General features: G+C 43.7%; 1 long non-coding RNA gene across 1 annotated transcript; it reads left to right on the forward strand.

The window, feature by feature from the left end:
• Positions 1–3,413: 3,413 nt before the first annotated feature.
• Positions 3,414–4,140, forward strand: LOC123993463. The gene is made up of 3 exons (XR_006831452.1): positions 3,414–3,471; positions 3,587–3,718; positions 3,997–4,140. It is a non-coding gene; the product is annotated as an uncharacterized LOC123993463 (long non-coding RNA).
• Positions 4,141–23,214: the final 19,074 nt, after the last annotated feature.

Consider the following 23,214-nt stretch of genomic DNA (forward strand, 5'->3'; position numbering starts at 1 on the left):
AGCAAGTCCCTGCAGCAATGTTCCAACATCTAGTGGATAGCCTTCCCAGAATAGTGGAAGCTGTTATAGCAGCGAAGGGGGGACCAACTCCATATTAATGCCTATGATTTTGGAATTCGATTTTCGACGAGCAAGTGTCCAAATTCTTTTGGTCATGTAGTGTATATACTAAAGCATTCTCCTGTCTGTCATAATTCCATGGTCCCAGTGATCTTAGGAATTTGCCACCCAATATATAATGATGATGTGTCAACACAACACCTTACCTCTGACCTACATGTAGCAATAGTCTCATTCCGAGCCATAAATATATGACACTGGTCCCAGTAAAAGTATTTTTGTATTTCATTAGTTGCTGCTAAAGCAGCAACTAATCTTCCTGGGGTTGACACAAAACATGACATAATACAAAACATTAATAGACAAGAACAGAACTACATACATTTAAAATATGACATACACTTTCACTGCTTAGTTCCCCTGACGTGAACAGAGCCGCATACAGTGAGTGTACAAAACAGTAAGAACACCTTCCTAGTATTGAGGTTTACTCAGCCTTTTTTTCCCTCAGAATAGCCTCAATTCATCACGGCTTGGACTCTACAAGGTGTCCAAAGTGTTCCACAGGGATGCTGGCCCATGTTGACATCAATGCTTCCCACAGTTGTATCAAGTTGGCTGGAAGTCCTTTGGGTGTTGGACCATTCTTGATACACAAGGGAAACTGTTGAGCATGAAAAACCCAGCAACATTGCAGTTCTAGACACAAACCGGTGCGCCTGGCACCTACTACCATACCCTGTTCAAAGGCACTTAAATATTTTGTCTTGCCCATTCACCCTTTGAAGGGCACACATACACAATCCATGTCTCAATTGTCCCTAGGCTTAAAAATCCTTCTTTAACCTGTCTCCTCCCCCTTCATCTAAACTTATTGAAGTGGATTTAACAGGTGACATCAATAAGGGATCATAGCTTTTACCTGGATTGGGGCAGCAGGGTAGCCTAGTGGTTAGAGCGTTGGACTAGTAACCGGAAGGTTGCAAGTTCAAACCCCTGAGCTGACAAGGTACAAATCTGTCGTTCTATCCCTGAACAGGCAGTTAACCCACTGTTCCTAGGCCGTCATTGAAAATAAGAATTTGTTCTTAACTTACTTGCCTAGTTAAATAAAGGTGAAATATATATATATATATTTGTCCACTCAGTGTAGGTCCTATATCTCATGGAAAGAGTAGGTTTTCGTCATTTTTTGTCCACTCAGTGTAGGTCCTAAATTTCTATAGCTGTCATGTCTACTGGCACAGGGGCACGTGCCCCATCAGATTTGTACTGGAAATCTGTTTTTGTTTCTCTGTAATACTACTAGCCATTTAGCTAGACCAGATAGGCTCCCAATCTCCCAACCTCATAACCAGCTACCAAGAAGCCATTTCAGGCTATCAATTGCTTGCATTTCTAAAGTCTATCAACCTTGTCGTGGCATGCCAACTAAGACAATTACACAAGCTAGGTACTCTAACTTGATTGATAGCCTGAAATGGCTTATTGGTAGCTGGTTATGATGTTGGGAGATTGGGAACCTATCTGGGCTAGCTAAAGCCAACCTTATAAAACTCAATGTATGGAATAAGACACATTCCTTTCAATGTTTTACCAAAATTTTAGTAGAGATGCATACTTGTTTAATTAAAAAAATAACTACCAGTCAGGAGGATAGAGAGATCAGAGGTATGCTTAGATTTGCAGACATGTATTTTATTTTACATAGAATTAAGCATAATGATTATGGCTCTATATTGCAAGAAAAATCATACGGTAAGTTCTGCCGACGAACGAGTAATTACACATGTAAAAGACGGTAATGAGTGGTGATGAGTCACTCAGCCTCTCTGTGTATGTGTACTAAGCACAACCAGAGGATCAATACAATGTTATTCCTTTGATTTGATTCATTTGGTCTCAGTGACTAATTGTCGTTATGATACAATATCATTTAATAGTTGAATGTAATTGGACTTGAGAAAACAGAGGGCATTGTCCCATAGGTCAGGAAAGGATATGCTGAGTAGTCACATGCACACAACTCATTCTCCTGGCTGGGTGACCGATTGTAATGGCGTTCGTCTGCTGAAAGAGAGGCGGACCAAAATGCAGCGTGGTGGTTACTCATGTTCTTTAATGAAGAATAGACGATACATGAAATAACTATATATAAACAAAACAACAAACGAGAAAACCTATACAGCCTGTCCGGTGTCAACTAACACAGAGACAGGAACAATCACCCACGAAAACACTCAGAATATGGCTGCCGAAATATGGTTCCCAATCAGAGACAACGATAAATCACCTGACTCTGATTGAGAACCGCCTCAGGCAGCCATAGACTAATTAGTCAACCCCACAAAATCCCCAGAGACAAAAAACACACCACAATAACCCATGTCACACCCTGGCCTGACCAAATAAAGAAAGAAAACACAAAATACTAAGACCAAGGCGTGACACCGATAAGGTTACTACAAATTTGATCAGGGATTGTGGTTTGTACAACCTGTCAAACAGGCTTTTATGTAATACAAATCCCATTCAACTCTATTTTGTATTACTTGTGGTATAATGGTCATAAATTGACAGGTTGATGTCTTTATAACATTTGTCAGTAATAAAATATGTCTGTTAACCAATCAAAAATGCTGCTCATAGGTTTATCAGTAATAACTTTTTAATGCATTTTACTTACACTATAGAATAAGGTTTAACAGGTGCAGAGTATTGCAGACACTAAAGTCATGGGCAACATAATGCATACATTTAATACCTAAACAGAAGCAAGGCTGGGGTTTTGACCATCTTATCCAGCTATTCAGTGAGAGTAACATATAATTGTGGGCCAAATCTGAGTTTGTGTGCAAGTATTTGCTTTTTATCCCTGAGAAGATCAACACCATAAGGTAATTTCCATTGTAATAGCAAGGAGAGCCAAGTCAAGAATAAATAAATAAATCCTCCAGTGTCAACCTTTTGGGGGACCCAACCAAATTCACATAGAAATGCGAGTTATAGATCTGTCATTATCATTGAAAGCAAGTCTAAGCAGTGGTATATCTGTTCTATATGCACTATTTAGATGTTTCCCGTCTTAAGTTTAGGTTATGCTCTTTTACTCTTGGTTTTGTACATCGGCTTCAAACAGCTGAACATACAATATGTTTGGCTATGGGGAAAACATTTTACAGAGGTTTAGATGGTGCAATGGTTCTCTACACCATACGTGCTTGTTTTGTCACATAAACTGAAATTTGGTGAACTGTTAGAATTTTAGCAACCAGGAAATGGCAGAGACATTTCTGCATAGTGCACCTTTAATGGTTTGTTACAATTTCCTCTTGGTTTATGGCATCCTAAGACTCTAGGGTAGTACCTCCCTGAATGGCAATGAATGATCGATCCCATTACATGTTCCAAGTAAGTACATTACAAGTAATTACATGTTTATTACAGTTGTAGAAATAAGTTGAGGGGGAAAACTCCAAAACGTAACGATACTATTTGGTTGAAATAGAATAACCTGATCTGGCAGGTTGCAGGTACAGCTGGGGCAGGGGCTGGAGCACACAGTCTCGTGCATTCCTGACGTCACCAGGCATATGTTACATACTGTGAAGAGACCAGAATTGTCAGCAGTTGAGTGGAAGAAGCTGAAGCACTATAGGTATGTTATGGAAATATTTACATTTTTCTAGTAGACCTACTGTATTCATATATTAATATGTATGTCACTTTAAAACGTGCTTATATTTTGTTGCTTCAAACTTCAATTAAATTTCACATAAAATGGGAGTGTTCGGTGAAACTTGCTCTGGGATAACCACTGTTGACAGTAGTAGCGTTTACACAGTCCACATTCTCAGTCAGTGTGACATGCTTTTAGTTTGTTAGTTTCGCAGGGGTTGTACTTGTAAAACGATTTCTGTTTGTTCTTATCTCCAGCATTTCCTAGTTGCCACTGGTGTTTACTGGCAAACGGACGTCATTTGCATTGGAACTTCAAACACGGAGTGTTCTAATTTAGTGCCTAGGCTACGTTATAAAAACGACTTCTGTGGCCGAGAGCTCTTTTTGGAGGGAACATGGCTTCAAATGGGATAGAAAGTATGCAGTTAGGGGAGGATCAGATCAAAATTCTGGAGGAGAATTTCAACAGAGTCAGCAAGCATCCGGATGAGTCGACACTCATGTTAATCGCAGCTGAAAGCGGACTAACCGAGGAAGAGACAGCCGTGAGTGTTCACTGTTCAATTATGTTCTCGATGTTGTTTTAGGCCAAATGATAAGGTTACGCTCTCTAGGAACATATACTTTTTCTATGAAGGATACAATGTTGCGAGGAAAGAAACTTTGCTGAGGATGGATAGGCTGGAAACGCTCTATAATGATTGACACCACACACAATTGCCAATACTCTAAATTCAGTTAATATTGCAAATTGAAAATCAACAACAATGTCGACAATCAAATGGTTACCTTATTTATCTTGAACAGAAAAAGCAATTCAGAGAGTTACACATATTTGGGAACCTATAGGTTATAATGTTGTTGCAGTGTGCTTTCCAATTAGTTTTCTTTTCTTTTTTTCCGCGCACCATTGAACAAATAGGCTGCTATGTAGCAAGCCAATTTTCCAGAGACAATTGGTATTTCACTGAATAGGCGTAATGGGCCGCAGATGAGAGTCGTCAGCAGAATGATCGTTGTTTTGATGAGATATTATCGACCTCTATTATGCTACCGAAATATCTAGCCTTTATTTGTGTATTCAGTGGGAACAATGTAAACAGAGAATAATAGCGTGATACGGACAGCGCTGACTCTGCGCGCGTCCACGCCTCTTTGCGCGCCTCATTCGGCTCGTATGCCATGCCAGTGCCACTGTCCCCGAAATAACACGATGATGACATTTTTAAATAGAGCATTTACCCATCATCACAGGAATTCCAAACATTCTGATAATAAATACGAACACCAGTGGTCCTAATAAAATTGGGTTACATAACAATGTTTCCAGTTGGATCAGCTTTGGATTCAGTCAAAACATAAATTGTATTAAGTCAATATTTGTTGTTTGACCTTACTCTTGATCATGTAATAACCAAGCCATTAGGTAATTCTACGGCATGACAGAAATGGATATATAGTGTCATGGTGGGGCCTATCCTTTGTTTGAAGTTATACAGACATCTCTATCTAATAGAATTCCTCTTATGTAGAGGATAGTTATTCTAATTCAGTATTTAAGCTGTTTTATATCCTTGTTGTAATGCACAGTGTTGTTTATTGTCCTTTTTACATAGCCTACTGTAGTTGATGGAGAAACAATATGTTCCGTTTCAGGATTCACAATACTGCCCTACCAAGCAAAAATGCAGTAACTACTCATAGCGTGGAACTGACAAAAAAGGTTTTTATTTACCTTGGTTTCACAGTAACTTTATGCAATTACTGCTAGCATAACCCACATGTTCTCCAGAACGCAATACAATAGAGGCAGGATACTTGTCCACATGATTAAGTATGTATTTAATGTAGCAAAAATGACATAACTAATTTTCAATCAAATGAGCAGTTACTGCCTTTTTGCTTGGTAGGGCAGAATACACCTTTGGCGTTGTTTTGGAGGAAGATATGTGAGCTGGGTTCATTTTATAGGGAAATTGTGAGTAGGTACTGTGAGCAGATTTTGTCCCACATATTATTTGCAGTAACAAATTGAGGATTATCAAGTACAGGTCATAGCAGCCAGTATGACACATGTTTCTCAAAAGGTTCTCCCTCTCTCCTCTGCAAACCGTTTTGGCATGCTCACCCCACTGCTGTTGTGACTGCATGTTTCCATTGTGAGTGCACAAAGATGGGAGATGCCCAGTCGACTTGACTGGACAAATGTGGTTCTGGGTGTACTTGGCCCTCTGACTTCATTTACAGCGGATGTTTTTAACCACCTACTGTTGGAACATGAATTGGAACATGGCGCTGGCTGTTTAATAGTCATTACAGTACCTTAAGGGAAGGGCACACCCTGTTACCACTCCCTCACCTGCATAAAGAGCATTTACAACATGTTTCTACCTCTTTACAAAGTGTTTTATACCAGTGGTTCCCGTCTCAACCTTTGTTGAACCGTGGCACATCTTGATGGGACATACTATTCTGCAGCACACCTAAAATGTCCCTGTTCATTTATTAAGTGGTATAATGACCTTTATCTCATCTGGTCCATACTGCAAATCATCTATTTTCTGTAACAAATGTTTTTTTAATAGATTGAATAGGGTTAATTTGAAATATTTTCCTTACTCATGATGGCTAATTTGTAGGTACCCCTTTACGAGCATCCTGCGAATCTGTGCCAGAAAGTAGTTCCAAAATAGTTATTTAGTTTTGAACGGTTTGGGCTATAGTCCAGCGGTATTCTGCATTGTAAAGGTGTAAACACAGACACAAAGCCATGCTCTGTTTGTTTCTTCAGCAGAGGTTGTGGTATAGCTAAGCCCAAAACCATATATTAATAAATAAAAGTATCTGGCTAAACCTAATCAGACTTGCCTGTGCTAATAGTTATCACAGACCAAATAAAATGCTACAAATGATTTTGGTCATGATGCGCGCCCATCAAATGATACAAATGTATCAACAGCCTGAGTGCACTGGACTTCAAACAAAGATACAGATGTAACCATGGATGCAACTTTTACTAGGGATGGGGACGAGACGGGACGGACATGCGCCCACATTCTGAAATTGCATTTTTGTCCTCCCCAGTTTTATTATTGGAATGTGATACAGAATCTGTCACGGTGTGCTTTAGGATCATGTAGAGCGGTTGGGTAGGCTGTTTGGAGTGTTTATACGTCTCAAAAAATAAAAATAATAATAATATAAATACTTTTTGCCCCACTGTATATAAAATAATAATTAGGACCCCCCCCCCCACTGCTAAAACAAAAGTTGCGCCCCTGGATGTAACCATGTGCCATTTAATGTATTATCTGACTGGCACAAGTGCTCCCAAGTCAAAATGCTATGTGCACTCCACAGGTCACGTTTATAAATTAGTGTCCCAAAAAATGATCAAGATTAGGAAAAGTTCCGTGGCACACCTGACGGGTTTCCACCACTTCCGAATTTGCCCCCATTCATTTTCAACAGGAGCATGCGGAGCAATGCACAGGGGATTGTGGGAAGATGTGCAGAGCGAACCCTGCTAGTGGAGAGATAGAAAAAGTTTAGCTCTGGTCTACTTTATGCAACTTGCACACTGCCATTAACCGATCAGGTGAGGAGCAAATTTTTGCTTGAAAATCTTCCATTTGTGAAACATAGTTCCACCTGTCATTAGTTCCTGGCAACACAACCAAAAAACATTGGAGCTAACAGCAATTGAATAGGGTGAAAGGATTTCCTACTCCAGCTGTCAGAAAAGGGAGTAGGTGTACTAGTTAGAAAGGACAGGTTGCCGGATGACATTATGAAAATATTCCCCCTAAAGAGGAAAACTATCAAGACAGACCGAGAGATAATAGCTATCTAATTAATAAAATTATGCCTGTTTCTTTGTGATGTCTGGGGAGCTGCGAATGCCTGTCTGCAGATGAAGAGGTCCCAGTGAATGTCCCAAGGGAGACTGCTGGCACATCCTTGTATGCCACGCGTTGTATGTGTACTTATGTTAGTAAATGTTGTATCCAACAATACAGTTAAAAATCACACACAATGTAGGCTACAAACTCATTACAACTGGAGCAGGTCAATCCTTCTCCTGAAGGTGTGCTGGGTGTTCAGGCTTCTGTCCCAGCCCAGCACTAACACATCTGATTCAACTTATAAAACCTAATAAGTTGACAATAATGAGTATTATTGCTGGGCTGGAATAGAAGTCTGCTCATCCAGTAGAGTAGGGAGTGGAGCAAGGTTGGCCACCTCTGGTATGTTTATTCACCCGAAATGTAATAATAGCCTACTTACTAAAATGTCTAACATTTACAAACAAGTTAGATTATGTTGATTCATTGAAGTGAAGTGTTAAAAACATTATACAAGATGAACTAGGGTCGATGTTCATTCATCACAGATCACAATTCTGAAATAAAAAGGTGTGAAAGGAATCTGTCTCTAATTTGTCTCAGGATATAAGGCCATGTGAACCCATTTTGCAGCTTATCATAGTGGCATGCATCACCAATGCAGCCATAGGCCTTCAGTATGATGGCAAAACTGGCCTAATGGGCATGTGCAATTAATGTGCCCCTTGTCAATGTACATATGAAGCAGAGAATAGCTAAACTCACACATCATTTGCAAATGTAATATCGATGAGTTAGCTATATATTCTCAATTTAAAATGATAGACGTACAGTTGAAGTCGGACGTTTACATACACCTTAGCCAAATACATTTAAACTCGGTTTTTCACAATTCCTTGACATTTAATCCTTGTAAAAATTCCCTGTCTTAGGTCATTTAGGATAACCACTTTATTTTAAGAATTTGAAATGTCAGAATAATAGTATAGAGAATGATTTATTTCAGCTTTTATTTCTTTCATCACATTCCCAGTGGGAATGTTTACATACACTCAATTAGTATTTGTTAGCATTGATTTTAAATTGTTTAACTTGATCAAACGTTTCGGGTAGCCTTCCACAAGCTTCCCACAAAAAATGGAGTGAATTTTTGCCCATTTCTTCTGACAGAGCTGGTGTAACTGAGTCAGGTTTTTAGGCCTCCTTTCTCGCGCAAGCTTTTTCAGTTCTGCCTACAAATATCGGATTGAGGTCAGGGCTTTGTGATGGCCACTCCAATACCTTGACTTTGTTGTCCTTAAGCCATTTTGCCACAACTTTGGAAGTATGCTTGGGGTCATTGTCCATTTGGAAGAACCATTTGTAACCAAGCTTTATCTTCCTGACTGATGTATTGAGATGTTGCTTCAATATAACCACATCATTTTCCTTTCCTCATGATGCCATCTATTTTGTGAAGTGCACCAGTCCCTCCTGCAGCAAAGCACCCGCACAACATGATGCTGCCACCTCCGTGCTTCACGGTTAGGATGGTGTTCTTCGGCTTGCAAGCGTCCCCTTTAACCTTCAAACATAATGATGGTTAGTATGGCCAAACAGTTTTATTTTTGTTTCATTAGACCAGAGGACATTTCTCCAAAAGTACGATCTTTGTCACCATGTGCAGTTGCAAACCGTAGTCTGGCTTTTTTATGGCGATTTTGGAGCTATGGCTTCTTCCTTCCCCGTTTTACTGTGGATATAGATACTGCAATTGTTGGACTATAAGCCGCTACTTTATTCCCACACTTTGAACCTCGCGGTTTATACAATGACGCAGCTAAATTATGGATTTTTCCCGTTTTCGCAAGATTCATGCCGCCGCCAAAAAACTGAGCACCGTCACAACGCTCAAACTTCCCATCATTCTGATTACGGTAGTAATTTTGTCACCCTCATCATGGCAAAGACACGGAGAAATGCATATGATGCAGCTTTCAAGATGAAGGCGATCGATCTGGCTGTTGGAAAAATAAATAGAGCTGCTGCATGGGAGCTTGGCCTTAATGAGTCGATGATAAGATGTTGGAAACAGCAGCGTGAGGAACTGACTCAGTGCAAAAAGACAACAAACCTTTCAGAGGGAAGAAAAGCAGATGGCCCAAAGTATTTGCAGCCACTCGATATCAGTGTAAATCGTGCATTTAAGGTGGCGCTCCGTGTTCAGTGCTGGGCTTGGATGACAAGTGGGGAGAAATCCTTCACTTAAAACGGGCCGCATGCGAAGAGCAACTCATGGTCAAGTCTGCCAGTGGGTCCTGAAAGCGTGGAGCATTGTCAAAAAATCCACTATCATCAATGGGTTTCAAAGGCTGGACTGCTGCGTGTTGAAGGGGCAGCATGAGCTCAGCGGGGTATTTGCCTCCGGATGAACGTGACGAGAGCGACAATGAAAACGATCCAACATCGGATGAAGCAATTCTGAGGCTATTCAACTCCGACACCGAAAGAGATGACTTCAGTGCTTTCAGTGCACAGGAGGAGGCTTGATAGGCTACTGTTTTAATTTTTGTTACAAGCCGTGTTTCGTTTAAAGGCTGTGTAAAGTTCATTTGTTTCAATGTACCGGTAGGCACCTGTGGCTTATAGACATGTGCGGCGTATTTACGTACAAAATACATCTTTTTTAATAATTCAGTGGGTGCGGTTTATATTCAGGTGTGTTTAATAGTCCAGCAATTACGGTACTTTTGTACCTGTTTCCTCCAGCATCTTCACAAGGTCCTTTGTTGTTGTTCTGGGATTGATTTGCACTTTTCGTACGTTCATCTCTAGGACACAGAACATGTGTGGTATGATGGCTGCGTGGTCCCATTGTGTACAGATGAACGTGGTACCTTCAGGCGTTTGGAAATTGCTTCCAAGGATGAACCAGACTTGTGGAGGTCTACAATTATTTTGTTGAGGTCTTGGCTGATTTCTTTTGATATTCCCATGATGTCAAGCAAAGAGGCACTGAGTTTGAAGGTAGGCCTTGAAATACATCCACAGGTACACCTCCAATTGACTCAAATGATGTCAATTAGCCTATCAGAAGCTTCTAAAGCCATGACATCGTTTTATGGAATTTTCCAAGCTGTTTAAAGACAGTCAACCTAGTGTATGTAATCTTCTGACCCACTGGAATTGTGATACAGTGAATTCTAAGTGAAATAATCTGTCTGTAAACAATTGTTGGAAAAAGTACTTGTGTAATGCACAAAGTAGATGTCCTAACCGACTTGCCAAAACTATAGCTTGTTAACAAGAAATTTGTGGAGTGGTTGAAAAACGAGTTTTAATGACTCCAACCTAAGTGTATGTAAACCTCCGACTTCTTCTGTATATAGAGCCCTTTTGCATGGAACTTCCTTCCATCTCACATTGCTCAAATAAACAGCAAACCTTTGTTTCAAACAAACAGATAAAGCAACATCTCGTGGCACAATGCCTCTCCCCTATTTGACCTAGATAGTTTGTGTGCATGCATTGATATGTATCAATGTATTATGTTTCATGTTTTGTGTGGACCCCAGGAAGAGTAGCTGCTGCCTTTGCTTCAGCTGATGGGGATCCTAATAAATTAACAAAATCCAAATACTGTGAGACGACTATTTTGTGTAAAAAAAGCAACAAATGATTTATGCACATCAACTATTGATATTGTTTACATTTATTTGACTCTTTATCTCAACAGATGCGTTAAATATTTGTAAATGGTTCAAGATGTTCTATGTGTAATACATAGCATAATAAAGTCTGGGTGTGAGACAAGGCAAAACAGTCAAATCCAGACATTAAATTCTTTAGAAAATAAACAAAAGAACAAAATTGAAAGCTGAAACAAAAGGTGTGTTTTAATGTCTACTGAAAGGTAGAAATGACGTTGCCTCGGGCAGCACCACAGCTATTGTGAGATGCAAGACTACGCTCGCACACATGGCACGGGTTGTATCCACGCTGTTACAACGTGGCAGCAGCGGGTCCTTCGCTCTTCAACTCTCCTAGTTGTTGCGGAAATTGACCCACTATGCTGTTTACTTCGTGCGTCTACATCATATTGCTGAGTCTACCTTTAAGGTTGGGGTTGGGTTTAAAATCAGATCGTATGACTTTCTGGCTGTGCCAGCTAGTGACTACCCTGCAGATCTTTCTTCCTGTACATGAGTAATCTCAATAAATGCCAATCTGCCCTGCATAACGGAAATCGGAAATTGCTTAGGAATCTTAATGTCATTATGAGTTTGTTCAGTGTATAACCTACCATTACCTCTCCCAGGTCAGTTTACAGATTCTGTGACTAACGCTCCAATAATAATGCTATTTGGAACTAATACCTGGTGGAGCAATAGCAACAATGCCGTGGTGTGACGTCACCTGTCTCTGACACCTATCTTGGGCTCTTTTTGTTTGTTCCAGAAATGGTTCAGGCTACGCAATGCACGGTGGAGACAGGCGGAGGGCCTTCCAGCTCAACTGGGATCAGTGAAAGACTGAAATTGGAGTGGTGAAGGAAACCTCCCCCTCACCCCGTTGCTTCTGACTGATTTGCCACGCCCTTACTGACCAACTCCCAGGACACATCAACCACTCATACCTTCCTTCCATCACTTTCTCTCCTTTGTATCTAAGCTATTTTCATTTAGTGAATGTGTAATGCGAGTCAATGTTTTTTTGCCAATATAATTGGCATGTTTACATATAATAATAAATAAACAAACATATATTATAAATGACGTAGACTGCTTTCATGCTGCATGTTATCAGTATGAGGGGCCTCCTACAATGGCGGAAAGGTTTGGAGGGGGGGGACTTTGTTGTAAGCCTTTGTTTTGTGCATCTCTCAGCAGGGAGCGGGATAACATTGGGCTTTCATGGGACTATAAAACATGTGAGGCATCACTCATGTTATGACACATTCAACAGGAATCAGCTGGCCCTGTAACAGGGACTTGGGGTCGATGGCTAATTTGAAGGGAAAGGCTTTAGACGTAAGCTGGGATCAGAGCAACCAACTGCCAGCAGGTGATGCCACCTACCTGTCGGTTCAGTTGTCCCTGTTTCTAGGATGTCAGACATCCTTTCTAAATATCTGTCTCGGGAAAACAACAGGCAAAGGAAAGAGAGGGAGACAGAAACCACTGGGCACACACTGGCTGAATCAACGTTGTTTCAACGTCATGTCAATGAAATGACGTTGAATTGACGTCTGTGTCCAGTGGGAAGGGAGTGATATCCTGCCAAAGAACCTAGGATAATGGTGGACTGATCGTGGGAACTGCCTACATAACAGGCCTGATACCAACTCATCAGGTACCTACTTCTGGTCCTAATACAACGTATCCCTATCTGACAGTCTGTCTGTTTTACTGTGTGTCGTGACAGATAGCTATTTGGCCTGGCTGGCACACACTGCACACATACACACTGTTTTTGTTCAGCTGACTGTGAAAAAAAGAGTCCCACCCACAGAGGAAAAACAAGTGTGTTTATTTAGAGTTGAACACACCAAATGCAGAACATCATCAAGATGTATTAGTTGTATGTACGGGTTACACATGGTACACACCGTCCAACTAAATGTTTACTTGTAGGTTCCTTCTCGACAATGCAACAACAATAAGAAATCATCAAATATAAAAATACGAACATAAAGTAAGTTGCTCAGTAGAGTAAGTATAATACAGGAAACACAATTTATAGTCCAATATTTACACATGTTTTGTGGAAGGGGGGATTGGGGGGCAATTGTTTAAATTGTGCAGTATTTAGGAATCATAATTAGAATCTGGTAGCAGCAGTTGTAATGTATGAATGTATACTGACCAAAAATATAAACACATGCAACAATTTCAAAGATTCTATTGAGTTACAGTTCATATAAGACGTGGATGTCGATTAAGGCAACCCCCCGCACCTCTCTGATTCAGAGGGGTTGGGTTAAATGCGGAAGACACATTTCAGTTGAATGCATTCAGTTGTACAACTGACCAGGTATCCCCCTTTATAAGGAAATCAGTAATTAGACTCTAATCTCTAGATTTCACATGAATGGGAATACAGATATGCATCTGTTGGTCACAGATACCTTTATAAAAAAGGTAGGGGCGTGGATCAGAAAATTAGTCAGTATCTGATTTTACCACCACTTGCCTCATGCAGCGCTATATATCTCCTTCGCATAGAGTTCATCAGGCTGTTGATTGTGGTCAGTGGAATGTTGTCCCACTCCTCCTCAATGGCTGTGTGAAGTTTCTGGATATTGGCGGGAACTGAAACAGGCTTACACGTTGTACATGTCGATCCAGAGCATCCCAAACATACTCAATGGAGGTACTGCCAAATTATCTAAAACAACATTGGAGGCGGCTTATGGTAGAGAAATTAACATTAAATTCTCTGACAACAGCTCTGGCGGACATTCCTGCAGTCAGCATACCAATTGCACGCTCCCTCAAAACTTGAGACATCTGTGGCATTGTGTTGTGTGACAAAACTGCACATTTTAGAGTGACATTTTATTGTCCCCAGCACAAGGTGCACCTGTGTAATTATCATGCTGTTTAATCAGTTTCTTGATATGCCACACCTATCAGGTGGATGGATTATCTTGGCAAAGGAGAAATGCTCACTAACAGGGATGTAAACACATTTCTGCACAACATTTAAGATAAATACGCTTTTTGTGTGTATGGAACATTTCTGGGATTTTTTATTTCAGCTCATGAAACATGGGACCAACACTTTACATGTTGCATTTATATTGTTGTTCAGTGTATAAGTGTGTGTGTGTGTGCGTGAGTTAGTGCATGTGTGATAAGGTGTGGTGAAACAGAGCAGGTCTCAGTCCAGTTCAAGTGTTCAGCAGTCAAATGGCTTGTAGATAGAAACTGTTTCTGAGCCTGTTGGTATCAGACCTCATGCTCCGATACCGTCTGCCCAACAATAAGGGAGTGAACAGCTCGTAGATGGGGTGTGTGGTCTCCTTGATGATGCTGCGGGTCCGTGATACAACCGGTCAGGATGCTCTCAATGGTGCAGTGGTAGTATTTGGAGAGGACCCGGCATTGCATGCCTAATTTATTCAGTCGCCTTAGGAAATATAGATGCTGCGCCCTCTTGACAAGAGTGGTGATGTTTTTGGTCCATGTCAAGTCCTCGTGATGTGGCTGCCAAGAAACTTAAAACTGCTGACACTCTCTACTGCAGTCTCGTTGATGTGGATTGGGTCATGTTCCTTCCTTTGCTTCCTGAATTCAACAATCAACTCCTTTGTTTTGCTGACGTTAAGGGAGAGGTTGATGTCCTTGTGTATCGGAACATAAGTTGGTCATAGTCATGTGATGAGGTAGCCACGCCTGTTTCTACCCTCGGCCCAAGAGAGAATTTCCTCTTGTTCTCATGGTCTAAGAAGTTGGTTGCTGCCGTAGGAGACCCGGGTTCACAATGCCAGTTCACTGTACCTCCTCCCTTTAGGCTGACTTGTTATTGTTGAACCACACCAGCAAACATGATGGAGTTGGTGTCATGCAAAGCCACGCAGTTGTGGGAGTACAGAATAGGGCTGACGACACACCCCTGGGGAGCCCCTGGGAGTCAGTGTGGAGGAGGTGTTGTTGCATTCCTCACAGCCTGTGGTCTGCCCATCAGGAAGCTCCAGCTGAAAGCATACAGTGTCCCTTCTTACACATCACTATTAAATCATATGATTTGTGTTGCAGCTGAAAAAAACATTAGCAAAACCATAAAGAAATGGACAATTGAAAAAAATGATACCTCACCGCTCCTTTATTGATATGTATCAGAAAGATAATGCCATTTCCGAACTACAATTCAATGGAATGAAAGGCTTGCTGGAGTGATTGTTAGCATGCTATAGAGGTCCATGAGGTGTGTGTGGAAGTTGAATGGGCCCTGGTATTGTCTGTTGCTAAGGAGACTTAGCAGGCCTGTGTGGAATCTGTCACCCCAGGACTGGTGAGCGTCAGAGCCGGGAAGATTCACTGGTCCAGCTGGTCCCAGGAACTGACTCCAGAACTTTCCAAACCGCACTTTCCAAGACCCGAGAAGCTGCTAGACGAATACGGTTCACATGTGCATCAATGTATGAGCGAAGATAGTTCTCACAAGGACTTTTGTTGTTGATATTCACTTGACTTGAAATTCAACAAACGATGCAATTGAGGACATCTTGGTTTGTTCTTATTGCTGGATTAAGAGGAAATGTGCGTTGAGGATGCAGCACATATTTTGCCAACACACTATAAAAAAGGTTAACAACTCGCAGTGCAACATGAATACTGCCCTTGTCACAGACATTATGTTGAGAGCATGCTAGCTACATATGCTAGCAACATTTCTTTGATCAGAGGGTTTTTGCATGCAGCTTTGAATAGTCAAGGATGATATGACAACATCTTATCTAAGGCCAATAACACACAGATTGGAGCATGGAATTTGTTTTCATACTTAGCAATTGAGGCAATGAGTTGATAGGAAAAGGAAAAATATTTGTGCAGAATGAACTTCATAAAGGGTTCATCGGAAAGTTGTTAAAGTAGCTAATTTCACTCAATAGTGATCTTCATTCATGTGTTTATAATGTGATATATTTACACACACAACTGACTATTACCAATGACTAAATCAGTAATGAAATGCCTATAAACTACCCATGCACTGTTTATAAACCCTTTATAAACGTGTTGCCTAATGCGTAGCTTAAAATAGTGTTGCAGTTATCTGCCAAAACCAGATCAGTCGCACTAATACTCTGCAAGCGTAAGCATCCCATCTAGCCGGCGGGATCCAGACTGAGACAGCCTCCCCACTCACAGCCTATCAGTGTCAGAGCCGGCTGCCACAAACAGACAGATAACCAGCAGCAAAGTTCAGAGCTCCTCTCTAGGCACAGGTGCACCATAGGAACTGAGTCAACTAGCGGGAGCCACCGACAGAGAGATTATACACCCCTCCTTTCTCCTTTGCCTCCTCCACCTTCCAGTAACCCTCTTTACCCTACAGTCCCAGGTCACGATCATTGGTGGCTTATCCCAGATTAGGTCCCAGTTGGACGCTTGGATCTGCTTTGAAGTCTAGCCTCTGAGATCCGTACGCCTCTCCACTGGGGCTCTACATCCATGGTGGCTACACCAACCCTCCCACACCGTTCTAAATCCACATGACCCTTTTGAAAGCCATTGTGTCCACCTTTACATAATGCTCACATGCGCCTGTAGTTGAACCAGGATTACGGTGGATTTCAAAGCAAGCTCACGGCGCCCCTTGTAAATGATACAGTGGTCATACAGCGAGGGTTGGCTGCGACGCTGACTCTTTAGAAGGAATTTGAAGCTCCTGGGGCGAAAATGTTATTTTTGAATCAATGTATGTGATTTCACTTTCTCAAGGAAAACACATGAGGAATCTTTACAACATGTGGTTATGATATAAACAGAGAATCCAAAATGATTGAAATGTAGAAACACATGTGGATCTTTTTATCATACCTTTGCTTTCATTTCAAAAGACGATAACACATTCTTTTGGAACAGGGGCTACTTGATCTTGGAAGTAGCAAAGTAAAGAAAACAACCCCAATGGACAGAAAGGAGACAGTTTGGTTTGGCCATTTGCTAAAGACAATGAAATGTAAGGCTTCGATTTTGTTCGAAAGAGCTCCAAGCACACGTCTCATTGCACATGATTGCAAAACCAGTGGGGGACAAAGAGGGGCCAGTTTAACCATCTCAGCCCTGGCGCCAAACAGATTTTAAAAAGCAGAGACCCCTTGAGTCTGTACCCATTTATTTTGCTTTTCGCAGGTGCCATTTTCCCTTGTCCGTTGTGCACCAACATGGACCTTGACGGAGAAGCAAGCGCATAAAGATGGCAGGTCTCTCAGAAGAATGTAGTCCTTATTAAGTCCCTTAGGAGCTGATAGAGGTTGAAGGCGTGAGGTCGCTGCAGCCTGCCGGCCTCCCCTTGACACCCGTTGAGAACGCATGTTTCAGAGAGCCCTTTCCAAGGATCTAGAAATCTTCTATGAAAGCATACCAGTTTTTTTTACATAGCATCTTTCCCCAAATGATCGAGAAGATGAACAATATTGAGGCAATGTTACACATTGCTGTGAAGCATCGTTCTAGGTCTAGGAGCTGAACTGTTTCCCAGCATGTTGTGTGGGTGTCAGTAAAGGTGATGTGCTCACTGGCCAAATGGAGTCTTCTGGACATTTGACTGTCCCTCAACTTGGTTAGCAAGAGCTGGTCCAGCCTAGGGGTGGTCTGGCCAGTTTTGGCAGCACAGGAAATGTATGTCTCCACTTTCTTCAACAAGAAAAGGGTACAGCCAAAGAACCCTTTTAGGTTCTAGATAGCACCTTGTTTTCTAAGAGTGTACCTTTCATTCTAGGCACTTACTGTACCTCTGTTGCTTTTGAAGTTGAGGTGGTTCCCTTTGAGATTAGCTAGCTGTAGTAGATGTGGAGTGGTCTCAGCAGTGTTCACTCTGGGGTCTATAGGGCAGATGTACTCATACTGTTATGCAGGTGAAGGAGGACCCAAACGCGACTTAACAGAAACAGAGTTTATTAATGCTCAAAACCGAATAACTGAAATCCTCTAGATAGTAGAGGGGAAAACAACTGGAGAAGCGGCCACAGACTGCAGGTCGCCTGGGTAGGCGCAGGCCGTAGTCAACTGAGACACCTGCTCACACGCAGCGTCTGAAGAAGGCACAAAACACGACAGGACAGGGTGATACACAATCACGGCAAAAAACACGACAGGACAGGGCGAAACGCAATTACAGCATGGAATACAAAACAAGGAACCGATGGAACAGGAACGGAACGACAGAGAGAAGAGAGAGCGAGAGAGTGAAAGGGGGAGGGGGAGAGAGAGGGATAGAACCAAACAAGACCAGCAGAGGGAAACGAATAGCATGGGGAGCACAGGGACAAGACATGACAATAAATGACAAACATGACAGTACCCCCCCACTCACCGAGCGCCTCCTGGCGCACTCGAGGAGGAATCCTGGCGGCAACGGAGGAAATCATCGATGAGCGAACGGTCCAGCACGTCCCGAGACGGAACCCAACTCCTCTCCTCAGGACCGTAACCCTCCCAATCCACTAGGTATTGGTGACCCCGTCCCCGAGAACGCATGTCCATAATTTTATGTACCTTGTAAATAGGTGCGCTCTCGACAAGGACGGGAGGGGGGAGGGAAGACGAACGGGGGTGCGAAGAAAGGGCTTAACACAGGAGACATGGAAGAGGATGGACGCGACAAGATGTCGCGGAAGAAGCTTCGCACAGCGACTGGATTGACGACCTGGGAGACACGGAACGGACCAATGAACCGCGGGAGTCAACTTACGAGAAGCTGTCGTAAGAGGAAGGTTGCGAGTGGAAAGCCACACTCTCTGGCCGCAACAATACCTTGGACTCTTAATCCTGCGTTTATTGGCGGCTCTCACCGTCTGTGCCCTGTAACGGCAAAGTGCAGACCTCACCCTCCTCCAGGTGCGCTCACAACGTTGGACAAACGCTTGAGCGGAGGGAACGCTGGACTCGGCAAGCTGGGATGAGAACAGAGGAGGCTGGTAACCCAGACTACTCTGAAACGGAGATAACCCGGTAGCAGACGAAGGAAGCGAATTGTGAGCGTATTCTGCCCAGGGGAGCTGTTCTGCCCAAGACGCAGGGTTCCTGAAAGAAAGGCTGCGTAGTATGCGACCAATCGTCTGATTGGCCCTCTCTGCTTGACCGTTAGACTGGGGATGAAACCCGGAAGAGAGACTGACGGACGCACCAATCAAACGACAGAACTCCTCCAAAACTGTGACGTGAATTGCGGACCTCTGTCTGAAACAATTCTGAATACATTCTCAATAATGATTTGTGCCGTCTCCTTAGCGGAAGGAAGTTTAGCGAGGGGAATGAAATGTGCCGCCTTAGAGAACCTATCGACAACCGTCAGAATCACAGTCTTCCCCGCAGACAAAGGCAGACCGGTAATGAAGTCTAAGGCAATGTGAGACCATGGTCGAGAAGGAATGGGGAGCGGTCTGAGACGACCGGCAGGAGGAGAGTTACCCGACTTAGTCTGCGCGCAGTCCGAACAGGCAGCCACGAAACGGCGCGTGTCACGCTCCTGAGTCGGCCACCAAAAGCGCTGGCGAATAGACGCAAGAGTGCCTCGAACACCGGGATGACCCGCTAACTTGGCAGAGTGAGCCCACTGAAGAACAGCCAGACGAGTGGAAACAGGAACGAAAAGGAGGTTACTAGGACAAGCGCGCGGCGACGCAGTGTGCGTGAGTGCTTGCTTAACCTGTCTTTCAATTCCCCAGACTGTTAACCCGACAACACGCCCATAAGGAAGAATCCCCTCGGGATCAGTAGAAGCCACAGAAGAACTAAACAGACGGGATAAGGCATCAGGCTTGGTGTTCTTGCTACCCGGACGGTAAGAAATCACAAACTCGAAACGAGCGAAAAACAACGCCCAACGAGCTTGACGGGCATTAAGTCGTTTGGCAGAACGGATGTACTCAAGGTTCTTATGGTCTGTCCAAACGACAAAAGGAACGGTCGCCCCCTCCAACCACTGTCGCCATTCGCCTAGGGCTAAGCGGATGGCGAGCAGTTCACGGTTACCCACATCATAGTTGCGCTCAGATGGCGACAGGCGATGAGAAAAATAAGCGCAAGGATGAACCTTATCGTCAGACTGGAAGCGCTGGGATAGAATGGCTCCCACGCCTACCTCTGAAGCGTCAACCTCGACAATGAATTGTCTAGTGACGTCAGGAGTAACGAGGATAGGAGCGGACGTAAAACGTTCTTTTAGAAGATCAAAAGCTCCCTGGGCGGAACCGGACCACTTAAAACACGTCTTGACAGAAGTAAGAGCTGTGAGAGGGGCAGCAACTTGACCGAAATTACGAATGAAACGCCGATAGAAATTAGCGAAACCTAAAAAGCGCTGCAACTCGACACGTGACCTTGGAACGGGCCAATCACTGACAGCTTGGACCTTAGCGGAATCCATCTGAATGCCTTCAGCGGAAATAACGGAACCGAGAAAAGTAACGGAGGAGACATGAAAAGAGCACTTCTCAGCCTTTACATAGAGACAATTCTCTAAAAGGCGCTGTAGAACACGTCGAACGTGCTGAACATGAATCTCGAGTGACGGAGAAAAAATCAGGATATCGTCAAGATAGACAAAAACGAAAATGTTCAGCATGTCTCTCAGAACATCATTAACTAATGCCTGAAAAACAGCTGGCGCATTGGCGAGACCGAACGGCAGAACCCGGTACTCAAAATGCCCTAACGGAGTATTAAACGCCGTTTCCACTCGTCCCCCTCTCTGATGCGCACGAGATGGTAAGCGTTACGAAGGTCCAACTTAGTAAAGCACCTGGCTCCCTGCAGAATCTCGAAGGCTGATGACATAAGGGGAAGCGGATAACGATTCTTAACCGTTATGTCATTCAGCCCTCGATAATCCACGCAGGGGCGCAGAGTACCGTCCTTCTTCTTAACAAAAAGAACCCCGCCCCGGCCGGAGAGGAAGAAGGCACTATGGTACCGGCGTCAAGAGACACAGACAAATAATCCTCGAGAGCCTTACGTTCGGGGAGCCGACAGAGAGTATAGTCTACCTCGAGGAGGAGTGGTCCCCGGAAGGAGATCAATACTACAATCATACGACCGGTGAGGAGGAAGGGAGTTGGCTCGGGACCGACTGAAGACCGTGCGCAGATCATGATATTCCTCCGGCACTCCTGTCAAATCGCCAGGTTCCTCCTGAGAAGTAGGGACAGAAGAAACGGGAGGGATGGCAGACATTAAACACTTCACATGACAAGAAACGTTCCAGGATAGGATAGAATTACTAGACCAATTAATAGAAGGATTATGACATACTAGCCAGGGATGACCCAAAACAACAGGTGTAAACGGTGAACGGAAAATCAAAAAAGAAATAGTCTCACTGTGGTTACCAGATACTGTGAGGGTTAAAGGTAGTGTCTCAAATCTGATACTGGGAAGATGACTACCATCTAAGGCAAACATGGGCGTAGGCTTATCTAACTCTCTGAAAGGAATGTCATGTTTCCGAACCCATGCTTCGTCCATGAAACAACCCTCAGCCCCAGAGTCTATCAAGGCACTACATGTAGCGCCCGAACCGGTCCAGCGTAGGTGGACCGACAAAGTAGTACAGGACTTTGATGGAGAGACTTGAGTAGTTGCGCTCACCTGTAGCCCTCCGCTTACAGATGAGCTCTGGCTTTACTGGACATGAATTAACGAAATGTCCAGCAACTCCACAATAGAGGCACAGGCGGTTGGTGATCCTCCGTTCCCTCTCCTTATTCGAGATGCGAATCCCTCCCAGCTGCATGGGCTCAGTCTCAAAGCCAGAGGGGGAGATGGCTGCGATGCGGAGCAGGGAAACACCGTTGATGCGAGCTCTCTTCCACGAGCCCGGTGACGAAGATCTACCCGTCGTTCTATGCGGATGGCGAGAGCAATCAAAGAGTCCACATCTGAAGGAACCTCCCGGGAGAGAATCTCATCCTTAACCACAGCGTGGAGTCCCTCCAGAAAACGAGCGAGCAGCGCCGGCTCGTTCCACTCACTAGAGGCAGCAAGAGTGCGAAACTCAATGGAATAATCCGTTATGGACCGTTCACCTTGGCATAAGGAAGCCAGGGCCCTAGAAGCCTCCCCACCAAAAACTGAACGGTCAAAAACCCGAATCATCTCCTCTTTAAAGTTCTGGAAATCGTTAGAGCAAACAGCCCTTGCCTCCCAGATAGCTGTGCCCCATTCTCGAGCCCGGCCAGTGAGGAGTGAGATGACGTAAGCAACCCGAGCTCTCTCTCTAGAGTATGTGTTGGGTTGGAGAGAGAACACAATCTCACACTGCGTGAGAAAGGAGCGGCACTCAGTGGGCTGCCCGGAGTAGCAAGGTGGGTTATTAACCCTAGGTTCTGGAGGCTCGGCAGGCCAGGAAGTAACAGGTGGCACGAGACGTTCTGGAACTGTCCAGAGAGGTCGGAAACCTGAGCAGCCAGGTTTTCCACGGCCTGGCGAGCAGCGGACAATTCCTGCTCGTGTCTGCCGAGCATGGCTCCTTGGATCTCGACGGCAGTGTAACGAGCGTCAGAAGTCGCTGGGTCCATTCTTTGATCGGTTCCTTCTGTTATGCAGGTGAAGGAGGACCCAAACGCGACTTAACAGAAACAGAGTTTATTAATGCTCAAAACCGAATAACTGAAATCCTCTAGATAGTAGAGGGGAAAACAACTGGAGAAGCGGCCACAGACTGCAGGTCGCTTCGGGTAGGCGCAGGCCGTAGTCAACTGAGACACCTGCTCACACGCAGCGTCTGAAGAAGGCACAAAACACGACAGGACAGGGTGATACACAATCACGGCAAAAAACACGACAGGACAGGGCGAAACGCAATTACAGCATGGAATACAAAACAAGGAACCGATGGAACAGGAACAGCTGGGAGCAGGAACGGAACGACAGAGAGAAGAGAGAGCGAGAGAGTGAAAGGGGGAGGGGGAGAGAGA

This window comes from Oncorhynchus gorbuscha, linkage group LG13 (assembly GCF_021184085.1).
Source record: "Oncorhynchus gorbuscha isolate QuinsamMale2020 ecotype Even-year linkage group LG13, OgorEven_v1.0, whole genome shotgun sequence".
NCBI classification, from domain to species: Eukaryota; Metazoa; Chordata; class Actinopteri; order Salmoniformes; family Salmonidae; genus Oncorhynchus; species Oncorhynchus gorbuscha.